This window comes from Hydra vulgaris, chromosome 06 (genome assembly GCF_038396675.1).
Source record: "Hydra vulgaris chromosome 06, alternate assembly HydraT2T_AEP".
Classification (NCBI taxonomy): Eukaryota; Metazoa; Cnidaria; class Hydrozoa; order Anthoathecata; family Hydridae; genus Hydra; species Hydra vulgaris.
In genome coordinates, this window is record NC_088925.1 from 44,993,214 (window position 1) to 45,009,144 (window position 15,931).

Here is a 15,931-nt window from a genome sequence, read left to right on the forward strand (position 1 = left end):
TCCTAGAAGATGAAGAGTAGATGACTCATCGAGTACATCACCGTTCATAAATATAGGAAGATCTAAATTATTGCGATAACAATTCGCTGAAAAAATTGAGTTTTATCTGTTATGAAGATCACCATCTATTGCAAGCCCCATGCTGTAGCAGAAGTGAGATCCTTTTCAAGCTTAAATGCCCCCTCAAAGCAATCTGGGAGTGTTGGTTTCTTATCACGACAAGAATAAATGGTAGTATCATTAGCAAACAATGCCACCTTAGACGTGAGAATATTTGAAAGATCGTTGATATAAATTAAAAAGAGTATAGGGCCAAGGATAGAACCTTGAGGAACCCCTGAAGTTACAGAATGAGAAGAAGAGTGCTTTCCATCGAGGACAACTTTATGCTACGATTGGAAAGAAAAGATTCAATAATCTTAAAGATGTTGTCAGATACATAAGAAGAAAGCTTACGGAGAAGACCAGCATGCCAAACTCTATCAAAAGCTTTTGAAATGTCAAGAGCGATGGCTTTAACCTCTCCACCTTTATCTAATGCACGATAAAACCTATCAGTTATTACTGTTAGCAAATCAGCTGCAGAATGAGAAGATCGAAATCCATATCGATGGTCAAAAGTAAGTTATTAGATTCAAGATGAGAGATTAAGTGTTTGTTAATTAAAGATTCGAAAACCTTTCTTATGATAGGAAGAAGACTAATGAGACGGTGGTTAGACGAATCACTCTCCAGAATTTTTGAAGATAGGGATAACAGATGCCGCTTTCCAGCAGGCTGGAAAACAAGAATCTGATAAGCACTTGTTTAATAGTTTTGAGAGTATAGACGACAGCTTTGGAGAACACTTCTGCAAGACAATAACAGGTATGTTGTCCGGGCCACAAGCTGTAGAAGAGTCCAAACAGAAAATCACTTTAGATACAGAAGCTGGAGTGATACGAATGTCAAGCAGTGGATCAATTTGTTTGTTGGCAATATCAGGTAGAACGCAACTAGTGGAATTAAGAGATGATATTGATGAAAAGTTTTTTGCAAACAATTTAGCTTTGTCTTTAGGCGAGGTGACAAAGTCTGAACCATACAAGGGAGGTGGAATTAAAGATTTGTACTTAATATTGATACTATTAAAGATTCTCTAGAAGTCACGAGAGCCTATTTTTTGCGATGAGATACGAGATTTCATGACCTGAGAATAGCGGGCTCCTGCGCTAGACAAAACCTTTTCACAATGTTTTCTAGCAGTAATAACCAGACGTCTGTTTTCTGGAGAATTGTTTTGCTGGTAAATATGGAAGTAACGGTTTCGATTGGCAATCGCAGCCGCAGAGTGTAAGGAAAACCAAGGAGGAGAGTGTGGCTTGACCTGGAATCGTTGAGAGGGAACAAAAGATTCCATGCCAGCCTGAATCCACAAAGTTATGTAAGATGCGCATTTGCGACAGGAAGACAAAAGATTTCTACGCAAGGGCCATCACGAAGAAAATCACGGAAAGAATCCCAGTCAGCTTTACTGTAGTTGTAAGAGGCACAATAATAGGGGGATTCAGGTGATGGAAAAGAATAAAATATTAGTTTTAGAAAAATCAAACTGTGATCAGAAGCACTTAAGGGTTAATGTGGAGAAACTGAGCACTGACTAGGATCAGAAACAAGACATAAGTCGAGTAGAGAAGGTAAATGATTCGGGTTGTCAGGAAAGCGAGTTGGAAAGTTGACTATTTGAGTTAGGGATTGAGAAAGGCAAATGTTGTTGGCTTTAATACCTGCAGAGTCACTGACACTAGAGCCAAGCCATTCAGAGTGGTGAGCATTAAAGTCACCGACAACAACTATATTAGCTGATGGATAAAGAGAGAGGGCTTGGTCAATATGATCAGAAATAACATCAAAAAGAGTGCAGTCTTGAGATAAAGGAGAGCAATATAGAACAAAGAGAAAGGCGATAGAGTGCAGTTGTGCTAAATGAAAGCACATAAAAGAATAGCCTGTGGATTCAAACCTTGTTTCCCGTTAAATGGGTGAATTCTTATGAATGTTAATGCCCAGGCCGAGCATAATGCTATTGGATTAAAAAAATAAACAAGTCTTGATATATATATATATATATATATATATATATATATATATATATATATATATATATATATATATATATATATATATATATATATATATATATATATATATATATACATATACATATATAAACTGGCAGGGCAAGTGGCAGACATTATTTTGTCTTATCACCGAGCTCCAATCTTACGTATTTACAATAACCGTATAATATATTTATACTTTACAAATTATTTATTGAAAATTATAAATGTAAGAATAAATAACAATTAGGTTAACAAATACTTCAAGAACAATATCATGTTAAGAGTAATAATCAAGTAAACAAGAAAAACTGAAAGAAACGTAAAAAAGAAAAACAAAAAATTAATTAATTAAAGAGCACGTATTTACGAGCGCCACAATATCTACGTATATTATACAAAGCATGTATTGAAAAATATGAAAATAAAATATATAACAATTTGTAATAAAGTAGTATTTAAATAAAGAATGAAAAATTAAAAAATAGAAGAGTACTTAATTTACAAAAACCATAATATTTATGTATATTTTAAAACTAATTTGAATAGAAGTAAAATCAATAACAATTCATTATTAGTTAAAAAAAAAAATTCAAGAACTCAGATTACAACAATAACTATTAAGATAATAAATTCTGACTAAATTATAAGGTTGATAAATAAATATTATAATTATTAAAATTATAACTATTAAGGTTGATAAATTCTGAGACATACTTTATATAATTGAGTTTTAGTTTAAAAGAAGCATTTAAAATCGGACATGTTAAAATCCATAAGTAATAACACCTGTTTCGATTCATTTTTAAACTGTTGTATACTAACTTTTTTGTATTTGCAATATTAGGAAATTTTTTCCACAAATAAAGTCCACGATATTGAATTGAGTATGTAATTTGTTATGAATTATATTTAGGGACAATGTAGTTATTATCTGAAAATTTTGTCGGGTATTTCTGCACTACTTTTTCAAAATAGGACTGAAATATTTTAGGAGATAGTCTCATCTTTATTTTATACATGAACATTAAAACTTGGTGTAAGTTGATTTTAGAAACATTTAATGCGCCTAGTATACTTAGAAGAGGCTCACATGGTACAATTTTATCAGCTCCAAATAATATTCTGCACGCATGTTTTTGTTTACTGTACAATTTTTTTAATTTTGTATGATTTATACTTGCCCATGCAATATTACAATAAATCAAATAACAATAAATGAAAGAATAATATAAACTTTTTAAAGATTTATTATTTAGAAATGGTTTAGCCCTATATATCATGGCAATACTTTTTGATTTTTTTTTCTGCTTTTTATATGTTCATTTTAAATGCTTTTTATATGTTCACTTTAAAGTAAATGTTCATCTAATATTACGCCCAAAAAGTTAACTGAAGTTTCTATTTTAATGTTAGCGTTATTAATTATTAGATTTGGCAGTTTAATGGGAATATTCTTTAATTTATTTACTTTATGAAATAAAATAAATTTGGTTTTATCCACATTTAGAGACTTATTACTTTTATTAGTTTATTATATATTATTAGTTTAGTATATATACAATAATATATATATATATATATATATATATATATATATATATATATATATATATATATATATATATATATATATACATACATATATATATACATATATATATATATATATATATATATATATATATATATATATATATATATATATATATATATATATATATATATATATATATATATATATATATATATATATATATATATATATATATATATATATATATATATATATATATTAGGGTAGGCCAAAAACAAAATTTTTCGAAAATTTCACTTGTCTGCAAAGAAAAACGATCCTTTACACATAAGAATTCAAATTTTATTAAAAAAAATCTATAAAAACACTATTAAGTGCTGGCGAATTGGATTATTTTCATTTTATATCTAAAATACGTCCTAATTGAAATTTTGTAGGAAAGACATTCCCCTTAGTGGAACAATAATAGTTTTCATTTCTATAAAAAATAATTGTTTAAAACAATATTTTTTTCATTAAAATACGTAACTATCTTCTAATGCAGGATATTTTATCCTATAAAAAAAGTGTTATAAAAGCAGTTATTTGTACTGCGCTAAATCAACAAATAACCGCTTCTTATTTAAATTGCCAACAACTTTTCTGTGATTTTTGACCACGTTAAAAACATCGTTTCGTACAGCTTCATCCTAAAGGATAGAAATATTTTAATCATTAAAAACATTATATCAATCTTTTTTTAAATGATTTACTTTGTTTTTGATGATTTTTTTTCTAAATTATTAATTAATTTTCTAGTATACCTTTGTAAGTATTTGAAGGTAATCGGAACACAACTTGATTCCTCTCTCAGCCGCGTCGTTAGTTACCTTTAAAGTTTTTACATATCGCTTCATCTCCAAATAGTTAGTATTCTTGCCTCATTCCGATGAAGGGGTTTTGAGCCATTTTCCATCATCCATTAAGTTGTGAAAAAGCAACCAAGACTTTTTCCCAATATAAGAAAATATTTCAGAATTTTTTTTTATTAATGAAAGAGTTGGTTTATCTCAATTAATACCAAGTGGTTTTCCATAATCTAACATTTTTTTTTGCAATTTTTTCTTTATCAATTAGAGAAAGTTTATTTGAAAATAAACTTAATACAGACACCTGTTCGGTTAGATACTAAGAGTGTCTGTTTAAAACTTTTTGGGCTTTTTCAGCGGCCATGCAGAAGTTTGGTATACTTTTAAGAGTTTCTAAATCGTTAAAAAACTCTATATCATTAATTGGTGCATCATTAGCTTTTGATGTTTCTAACCAAGCTATAATGTAAATGGCTGAGCTGAAAGTGAAAAATATTTTTAAGTTGCTTAAATCAGTTTCCATTAATTTTTCTTTAAAGATTAACATCTATGGTGCATACAGTAAATGCGCCATCCATCTAGCATGATGACTAGTACCACATATTTTCCATTTCTTTGGTTCCTCTCCACCTAATAGAAAAATTGCTAAATCTGCAGCTTCTTTATAATTGTCTCGTGCATGATCCTTAGATTGTAATACTTTCTCAAAAACATTGTGAGTTTCATTTGCTTTTTTTTTTAAGAAAGGATTTTCAAGATTAAAGGTCCTATTAGAAATTTTGAGAGTAGTTTTTTCAGAGTTAAGCCATTCCTTTTTAAAAGTTTTAAACTCTATATTATCATCAGATGTTGTCTCCTTTTGAAGAAAACATTCCAAAATGACCCAAGAATCAGTTCTAAAACATGATGGTAACATGCAAGCCAGAGAAGCGTTTTCATAGATTTGGTTTTCTCAAGAAGAGTTGCAGCTCCGTTTCTCACTCCAGTATTACAAGCCATTGTATCAAAAATACCAGATGTTTGCTTCATGAGTTTCCCATCCCAGTGAAGAATTAAATAATCTAATTTAAGTTTTGTTTTAAACTCTGAAATTATACTTCTTGACATAATTTTCCTATTTTGCTTACGTGCTCTTCTAATTTTATTTATTGAAATGTCCACTTCTTTTGCTTTAACACCACCTAAAAATATATTTTAGAGTTTTTTATGCTTATCAAAAATAAAATCAATATAAAAACATAAACCAAAACAAAAAACTAGAACCAGAATTGCAGAAATATTCATCATTAGCTGTGCATTTGATATGTCAGCTGTTGCTGTTATCATTGGATGACAAATAAAGTTTCTTAATAAAGTTAAGTTTGTATTTTGTGACATAACATCTTCCATGATTTCTATAGATGATTTTAAGTTATTTACTTTATGAATAATTTTAGAAGAGCTCTGAAAATCAGAGCGCTCAGACCCTCTAGACCCAGCAACAAATCATACTTCAGTTGAGTCACTTCTACTATCAATGTTAAAATTAATTTCATTGTTGAATTTTCGTCTCTTTTCTTTATCAATTCTTGATTTTTCTTTTTCTTCTTCTTTATTTTAAGCTCAATTTTTATAAATTATCTCTCCCAACTATTCTTCCAGTTTACATCCACATTTAAAAGCTGCAAACCAAGCAATATCTTCTTCTGCATCTTTACATGGTCTGGTTTTTTTAATATAATCTTTCCAATTTGGAGAACTGATATCGAAAATATCATCCATTACTTTTTTGAAATCTTGAACAAGTAAATCTTTCTTTGAAAATTTTTTACATTTAGACTTTGCAAGCTTTCTCCATTTATCATGAAGGTTTAGAATACTTTCAATAATGTATTTTTCCTACTTGCAAGGAATATCAGTTTTATCCCAAAATACTTTAACAGTTTTTATTGTTAATTTAGCTGCTAACTTTAATTTTGAAATATCGCTTTTAATATTTAATTCTTTTTTATATTTGGAAAAAACTTGAAACGAGTTCATAATTTTTAAGTGATACCTTAACGTATCGCTTAAAAATTATGAACAATTAAAAAAAAATTTTTTTTGATTTTTTTTTTTAAATATTACAGAAATTCAATTAAAGCACATTATTTTCATATATATATATATATATATATATATAAAGTATGTAATACACCAATTGAAATTTGAAAAAATTTAAAAAATACATAAACCTAAAAAATTTGTAGATATTGCGAGTAGTAGGCAGAGAACTAGTATTAATATTTTCAAGCGGGTATCCAACTAACCAAATTTTATTTGATGGTTTCAATGCTTTTGTGCATTTCTTTTTTATTGACTCCGCCAGATTGTTTTAAGTCGATTTATGTTTCTTTTGTATGAGATGCCACTTTTAAAATGAATTAAGACTTTTATGACTAATAGAATAATATTAACAACTAAACATGATGATTGATTTTCTACTTTAAAACAAATGCAAAAGTTAATATAGCTGTAGAATTTTTTTTTTTTAATAACGATACTTAAATTTGTATCATAATAAAAATTTATTCAGTAACGACTATTTAAAAATTATAAACTTTCTTACAAAAAAAAAATATATTATTATGCATTATTGTTATTTTAAAGAGCGGTTATATCTAGTTTTAACAATTTGTTAAAATACAAGCTACGATAAGCTTATTGTTTAGTATAAAGTCTTATTCAGTATTTTAAGCATGTTTTTTTGAAAAACAATTTTTTGGTGCGGTAAAATTAAAAAAGCATGCGCGAAGCACGCTTGTTTATGTAAAAAACAATTGAAATACACCATTATTTGTAAGTATTTAACCGAACAAATTAAAAAATGGAACAGATATAATGGAAGTTTTGTGTTTAAGACGTTATTCGAATAATTCAGACTTGAAATAAAAATCGGCGGAACTAAAAGATATGCTGCGTAAACACTTTCGAAACAAAAAATGTTTCTTATATTAAAAAGAACAATATTTGATGCAGGCATAAGTAAAATCGACTCTTTGAATATTTTATGTGATCCTTTGGCCTTCCCTAATATATATATATATATATATATATATAAATATATATATATATATATATATATATATATATATATATATATATATATATATATATATATATATATGTATATATATATATATATATATATATATATATATATATATATATATATATATATATATATATATATATATATATATAAATTAATAAATTAGTAAAAAACACTTATCTAACTTCTAATCTTCTACTTTAAGTTTCACCATTGCTGGATCATCAGGAAGAGTCTTCCAGATGATCCAGCAATAATGAAACTTAAAGTAGAAGATAAAAGTTAGATAAGTGTTTTTTACTAATTTATTATTGCTCTGTTCTTTAAGAACATTGAGCACTCTATTTGTAAAATACACTAACTTAATTTACATATATATATATGTATATATATATATATATATATATGTATATATATATATATATATATATATATATATATATATATATATATATATATATATATATATATATATATATATATATATATACATATATATATACATGTGTTTTCAAGTTGCGGCGAACAGACGTGTTTTTTTAATTAAAAATGGCGTCTACTTATTTTTTAATTTAATAGTTAGTAAAAATTTAGATCACCTTTTTACTATATAGCAGACATCATTATATATTTGGAATTTATTGAAATAAGACTACATCGTGCTTCACATTGTTTGAACTGGCGTTACATTGAATCTAATTTAAACATACAACTGTTATCAATCTTCTGATTGAACTGGCCTAGGTTCACATTAGCAAGATTATTAAATACTAACAAGACTATCAAGTTTTTTGTTTTTCATTATTACTGTTGTTGTTATCAACAGAAGAGTAAGTGCATTGATTATTGTTTTACGTACAACTTTGATATCCTTATACACCAGATCCATGTTTAAAACAGAAAGCTTTCTTATGTAAGACGATAATATAAGACGTAATATAAGACGATACTAACCTTTATTAACAATAACATGTAACATATAACACTGCAACAAATAGAGAACCTATAGCAAATATTTTAAACAACAGTTTTACTTCAGTTTTTGTTAATGAAGATGAGCCTAACTTACCAAACATGCTGCAGAAGACTAAAATTATTCTAGAAGTAGATGTAAACAATATAATAACTCGCTATACAATTGAAAATAAATTTAAAAAATTAGATGTTTACAAAGCTGTTGGAGTAGATGATATGAGCCCATATGTTTAAGTAAATATTATGGTGCCCTCTGTGAACCATTAAATCTAATATATATAAAATTATTTACTGAGAAACAATTACCTAAACTCTGGAAATCAGTAAATATAACCCTGATTTTTAAAATGGTAATGCGAACAATGCATCGAATTACAGGCCAATCTGATTGACCTCTATCCCATGTAAAGTTTTGGAATCAATCATTCAAGATAAAATTATGGATTATCGAACAAAAAACACTTTATTAAATGAAAATCAGCATGGGTTCAGAAAAATTAAAAGCTGCACATTAAACCTATTGGAAACTCTTAGTATAATAACAGATGCACTAGAAAATGGCCGCGCAGCTGATATGTTATATCTAGACTTTGAAAAGGCTTTTGATAAAGTACTACACTCTCGTTTGATCACTAAACTTCAATCATATGGTGTTGTGAGAAATTATCTAAGATGGATAGAAAACTTTTAACTAACAGAAAACAGAGAGTGATCCTCGGCGACACTGTCTCCTATTGGCTACCAGTTATCAGTGGTGTAGCAACTAAAAAGTGCGTATCTGCTAAAAAAAAAAATTTCCGATATCATAGTTGAAAAGTATCAGGCTCTTCATTAAACACAATACTTATTAAACCATGAATAAATAAAGTTGTTTAAAAAAAATGATCGTGCAGTGTTTAGATTTATAATTGAAGGTGGAAGATCATTTGAGTTTCTAGATGTGGCTTCATTAATTTGTGCTTGGTGTTTATTCAAAGGCAATATCTACTACCACACACGACCACTTTATTTCGAAATTTGGTTGGCATGGTTAATAATTTATGTAATAATCTATGTTATAATAAAAAAAGTTTCGTTCAATAACAAAACATTAAGAAAACACTATTGTTCAAATAGTCGCCATTTAATTGTTATTTAGTTCGTTATAGTCAAATTGGCGCTATTTACTTGTTATAGCTATCGTGGTATTGGAATGTTGTTTTTCTTTTATTTTGATTCGGTTTTCTTCCGATCATTCTCCCCTTTTTGATAGACTTTATTCTTAATTGTCAAACTCAAGAAGACACAATCTTGTAGTTGGTTGTATAAATTCTTTTTCGCCAATTTTAACTTTCACAACTCTTACACGTCCATCTTTACCTTCAAAGACTTCCTTTTTTCTACTAAGCAACTAATGTCCTCTGGGTGTATCTGAAAAAATTACTAACAAAATATCATCAGTTTTTATTTCGCGTTTTTCTTGATTCTATTTATATCTTTTAGATAAAGATGGAAGCCATTCTCTTATCCACCGTTTCCAAAAATAACGTAGTAGTTCTTGTACTCGACGCCAGCATTTTTAAGGATGATAGTCTTTAGATTGAACCGAGTCAGGTGCAAACTGTCCTCCAACAAACCGCCAAGATCAGGTCCTAGTGGAGCACTAAAGTGCCACTTGATTCCTTTATTAGCTGTAGAGTTAGTAATATTATCCTTATCTAAGTCGTTGACAGTTTCTTTTATTTCTCGACATCCTCCAACAAAATTTGTTCCATTGTCCGTTAAAACTTCCAATGGTAATCCTCTTCTATTCACCATTCGATAAAAATTATTGAGGAATGAATTTGAATCTAGTTTATAAGCCATCTCAAGATGTACTGCTCGTGATTGTAAACAGGTAAACAAGCATAAGTATCTCTTTTGTTGTATCTTCCATCTACCTTGCATAGTAACAAATGGATCAGCAAAATCAATACCAATTCTAGCAAACCCACGAAGTGGTTTTTTTAAGCACATTGCTGGTAAAGGGGTCATCAGCTGTTGAGCAGGTTTACATCTTCTTAATTTACATTTGTTTCATTTTGCTTCAGCATCTCGGATTTCTTCTCATCCTTGTATGAACCAATATTGTTCTGATAATTTTGTTAATAGTTGATTTTTTCCCATCACATGATTGGCTTTGTCATGGTAATGTTTAACAATCAATTTTGGTATTGTATGTCCTCTCGGCAAAATGATTTGATACTTAACATCGTAGGGGGCATTTTGTAATTGACGACATAAGTAATGGGCATGTTGCAATCGTGTACAAGATCGCAATAATCCGTCTTCGTCAATTTGCGGATTTAAAGAAATGGCTTTGCTTGATATCGATATCGGTTTTCTTTTTTTAATGTTGTTCTACTCTTTAAAGTTTTCTTTAATTTTGTTATATTCTTCTTTAAAGTTTTCTTTAATGTTGTTATATTCTTCTTTAAAGTTTTTTTTTAATGTTGTTATGTTCTTCTTTAAAGCTTTCTTTTTGAGCATTAGCTATGATTTCTTTTTTGCTTTCATGATATTCATCAACTGTTACATCACGAAACCTTTTTACGAAAGTCTGTTTCAAATTGACAATTTCCTATAAACCAATGGATCCATCCATTTATCCTGACAAGTCTTTTCCAACATGTGAATTCATTTATATCAAGAATTGATTTGTTACCTCAGTGGATAATCCAAAATTCATTAATACTGGATTTTTCTTTACTTCAATTGTTGCCTCTTGTGCGACTTCAATGTGATTTTGTGGCCATTTTTCTTCTAAAGAATTAAGTAAACTTGGTCTGTACCACCATACATTATTACTTTCTTAATCATTTACTGTTGTTCCTCTTATTAGTAAATCAGCTACATTAGCTTTGTTGGTATATATCTCCATTGTTTTAGTTCAGCCTTTGATTGAAAGAATCCAACGCGGCAGTGACCCAGGACGTTCAAAAAACGGCAAAAATTAAATAAAATTTGACATAAATTGTAAATAAATAATGTTATGTATCATTATAATATTTTTTGAGTCAGAGATTTCAAATTTGTTGATAAATTTTTTTTTTACGCGCAGCTTCGACGCGTATAATGCGCATATGCGCGCGTTAAAGGTGAATATACGCGTACAAAATTTTTTTTTAAGTTTCAGAATCTTTAAGACTAACACATTATCTTAATATATTACTCTACTTGATATTTAAAAAAAAAAGGTTTTTAAAGGATGTTGAAACATAGAGAAAAAAAACTATATTTTGTTACATTTATTTTATTATTTACATTACAACTAGTTTAATAACTTCGTCTGGTAATGATTTTCCTCGATAGCTCTTATGTTTTCTAAAAGATATGCTTGATACTTTTGGATCTGATCTTACTAGAAGGTAATGCATCTGATTCATCATTGTGTTTAACCTTGATATTTTTGCCGTATGCTTTAGTCTAGAATTTCTTATCTGTTTATTTAAACTCTCCAATGCATCTTCCGAATATACCCCGATTGGCAAAGGTAATTTATGTGATATAGAAGAACTATGCAGTAGCAGTTTATGTACAGTAGGAGGTATAAGATACCAGTCGTACAAACTCACAACAAGTTTAGCTGTTTCAGTGCAGTATAAATCTAATTCATTGATATTAACAGGATATTCGTAAGATATGGTTATGAGAATATTATGCAATTTTTCAATTATATCACAACCAACTTTAGTAATTTTAAATAAAACTTCAGTATTTTTAAATGCTCTTCTGGCAGTATTGCCGTCATTGGTATTTCCAGACCCAGTTTTAGGCATGTCAACATATAGGTTTAACCGTTCTCTGAAGAGTACCTGAATCTCTTTTTTTTTAACTCTACAGATAACTTTTCCTCAATTGTTTTTGGCTTATACTTTTTAATTTCAAATTTATAACTCAAATGAAGAATAAATTCCACGCATTTTATCCAGCAATGCAAAGCTGAAAATCCGAGCCCCAAGGCTAGCTCATTCACAGTTTTTGCTTTTAATAAATCAATATTGTTCATTACTTTGGGTTTAGCATTGCACACATTGCAGGATTGAGTGGATTTTGTCTCTGTAAGTGCGTTAACTACTTTATTATCAAACATAGTAAGATCAACTCTATAGCTGATATTAAAGGTCACCTTTCTTCCGGCAATATCAAAAACTTTGCAAAACGTCTTTAAGGTATTTATTTGATTTTTTAGATCTGGTTTTTCTTCTCTGGATAAAATTGGACTCTCTTTGTTATATTAGAGGTATAGGTCTACAAAAGTGACAACTTGAAGAATTTCCATTTTTCCAAATTTCGCCATTTTCTACTTTGAGCAATAGAGGCACAAAAGCTGTACTAAAAAGATTTTCTTCACTTTTAAGTTCTATAATTGTGTTACTTGTCTCGTATTTCTGTTTATAAATACTTTGGCTTGATGCTCCATCAAAACCAATCTTTCCATATAAAACTCCAAATATTTTGTTACCTTGACCACAATTAGGCATATCAATCATTTCAGTTATTCTACTCACAGTGTGATCTAACATGCTTTGAAGAGTATTTACACTGAGAATATACATTTTGCAGAAATTTCAGAAAAGTGTATATTCTCATGATAGCATTTCAATTTTTCCTCAAAATATCGTGCAAGGTAGGATAAATTTGTACATTGTGTACAAGAGCTGAGTTTTTGATCATTTGATATTGTTTATCGCATGTGATATTGTTCAGTGGCTGGTTCTTTTCTTTTTTTTCTTTTGCTTTGCTCTCCAAGAACACTCCATTGTTTATGGGGCCTTCCAGAACCAAAAGGGCTGTTTTTATTGTTCATAAGATTTCTTTGAAGTCAACGATTTTCTTTTTGTATAAATGTATCATAATTTCATCCACATTGTTTTAGTTTTTTCTTCACCTTTGAAATAAATATAACTAAAGCAACATTTACTTTATTTAAGTTTTCCTTGCGAATTTCTTCAGTATTCAGTATTAAATCCTTCCATAACCTTAATTTATCCACTCCTAATTCACGTATAATTGGGATAAGATCTAATCATTTCATTGTTATTGTTTTTAAGAACCATCAATATAATTAAAATAATATATCAGACACATTTTAAATTACATTATATATTTTTTTATTTACACTGTTTAAAATTTTATTTTGTTATGGCTTTAACAACTGTCACATTGTTACATCCTGTAAAAACACTATATTACTAAGTTAACTTTATATTACAGGAAATAATAAAGTTGTTCAGTTAAGCTTTTTCAAACATGTTGTACTTATCGAATAATAAATCGTTCTTTAAAATTTTCAATAAATATCTTAACCAACTTTTAAATAGTATATAATGACAAAAGCACGTTTTTTAAAACTATATTTAATATTTATGATTTAAAAACTATATTAGAGCAAGTAATACCAGTAAAAAATTAAAATGTAAGTTTCCCGCCATTTTCATTTGTTTTAATTATAACAAAATACTTTCAAAAATGGCGTAAAACAAGGCTTTTAAGTGTTTAACAACATTTGTATTTCTTTAATAACTTCCAATACCGCAAGAGACCGCAGTAATCCCTTTATATTTTAAAAGTAGAAATGTTAATTAACTAGAAAATATAACTATATTTTTGAAACTCGGTGGAACATTTTTTTAGCTGATATATAAATCAAAAAAATACAATTACTTGCTGCCTTTTTTTAAAAAAAGTCTTTAAACTAAAATAAAAAAATCAGACTTTTTTTTTCTTTATAGTAAATTTGAAATATATAGAGCCAAAAGATTTTCTTCAAAATAAATATATACTCTTATTTAAAAGTACTTTATTTTGGTTAAGTAAAAATCTCACATTTTTCAGATTTCTTTGAAAATAATAACAAATTTTTTCACTTCTTTTAACTATAAAATACAAAATAAAAGTTTTATGAAAAAATTATTTATACTTTTGAAATAAAAAATTATTGCAATTTAATTTTATTTGCAAAAGGGCACTTAATTTATAGAAAAGTTGTGAGGGGTTTATTGCCATTTTTGTTGTTGTTTTGAGTCACTGTGCGCGGTTGGCAACAAATGGTTTCAACTTTTGGCTTTGACTTTTATCCCCCATAAAACGTTAAGACTATTACACCATATAGTTACGTCCTTAGTTTCCAGCTTCAATACTTTGACAATCTTCTCTGCAAGTTGTAAACCGAGGACAGCTCCAAGTAACTCAAGTCTTGGTATACTAATAGATTGTAATGGACTTACTCGGGCTTTTGACATTATGATCACACAGGTCACTTCTCCTGTGTCATTTAAACATTATTGATAAGCAACAGCACCGTAAGATTTACAAGACGCATCCGTAAAAACATGGATTGACCTATTTGTAACAGTTGAAGTTGTTTGTAAACATCTGGGAATGTTTATTTTTTGGAGATCTTTTAGTTCTTGAAACTATTGATCGACATCATTTGCAATCCTATCTGGAATTGCATCATCCCACTCAATTCCATCAATCCACAATTCTTGCAAAACTATTTCGATTCGAATAATATATGGTTCTAAAAAACCCAATGGATTGAACAACGTTGCCATTTTTTTAAGCAAAATTCGTTTTTTATATACCGTATTTTCTTCGGTTGCAACAGAATAAAAACTAATTAAATCAGGTTTTGCTTTCTAGCAAGTAACTCTCCAGAATATAAACTTATATGTTATGCACAATCATTTTCTGATGTTATCTTAAGAGCTTCGACCGAGTTTGAAAGCCACTTTCGTGCAAACTTTTCTGCTGAACCCCATAGTAGCATGAGTTTCTTATATAATTGAATTCCTACTTTTATCAACTACAGAAGTTATTGTGTCGTCTATGTAAGTTACCATTGAGCCACGAAAGGCGCTGAGTTGCTTCCAAATACCAATCGATGAAGCTGAAACACCTCAGGCTTCGCAGTTGGATCTAGGTTTCTCCATAGAATTCGTTGGTACCTTTGGTAATCTTTTTGTATTCAAATTTTAAATAAATTTCTGCTATATCACAAGCTAAAGCCACTGGGTATTCTCAAAATCTTAGCAAAACTGTCACAAGGTCTTGTTGAAGTTTTGGACCTTGATAAATAACATCATTAATTGATTTACCATTATATTTTGCAGATCCATCAAACACAATTCTGACTTTTGTAGTTGATTTATCAGGACAGAGAATTAAAAAATGTGCTAAGTACCAACCATCTCCAAGATTCCTTTTATTGATTTTCTCCAAGTATCCTTTCTCTTGATACTGCTTAATAATATTATTGTACTCTTCTCCTAGACTTGTTTTTTATTAGGCGTTTTTCCGTGTTTTGTAGTCTGTTTAATGCCATTGTATAATTATTGTCCAGCTTTCTATTATATTTCCATGGTAATATTAGCTCATA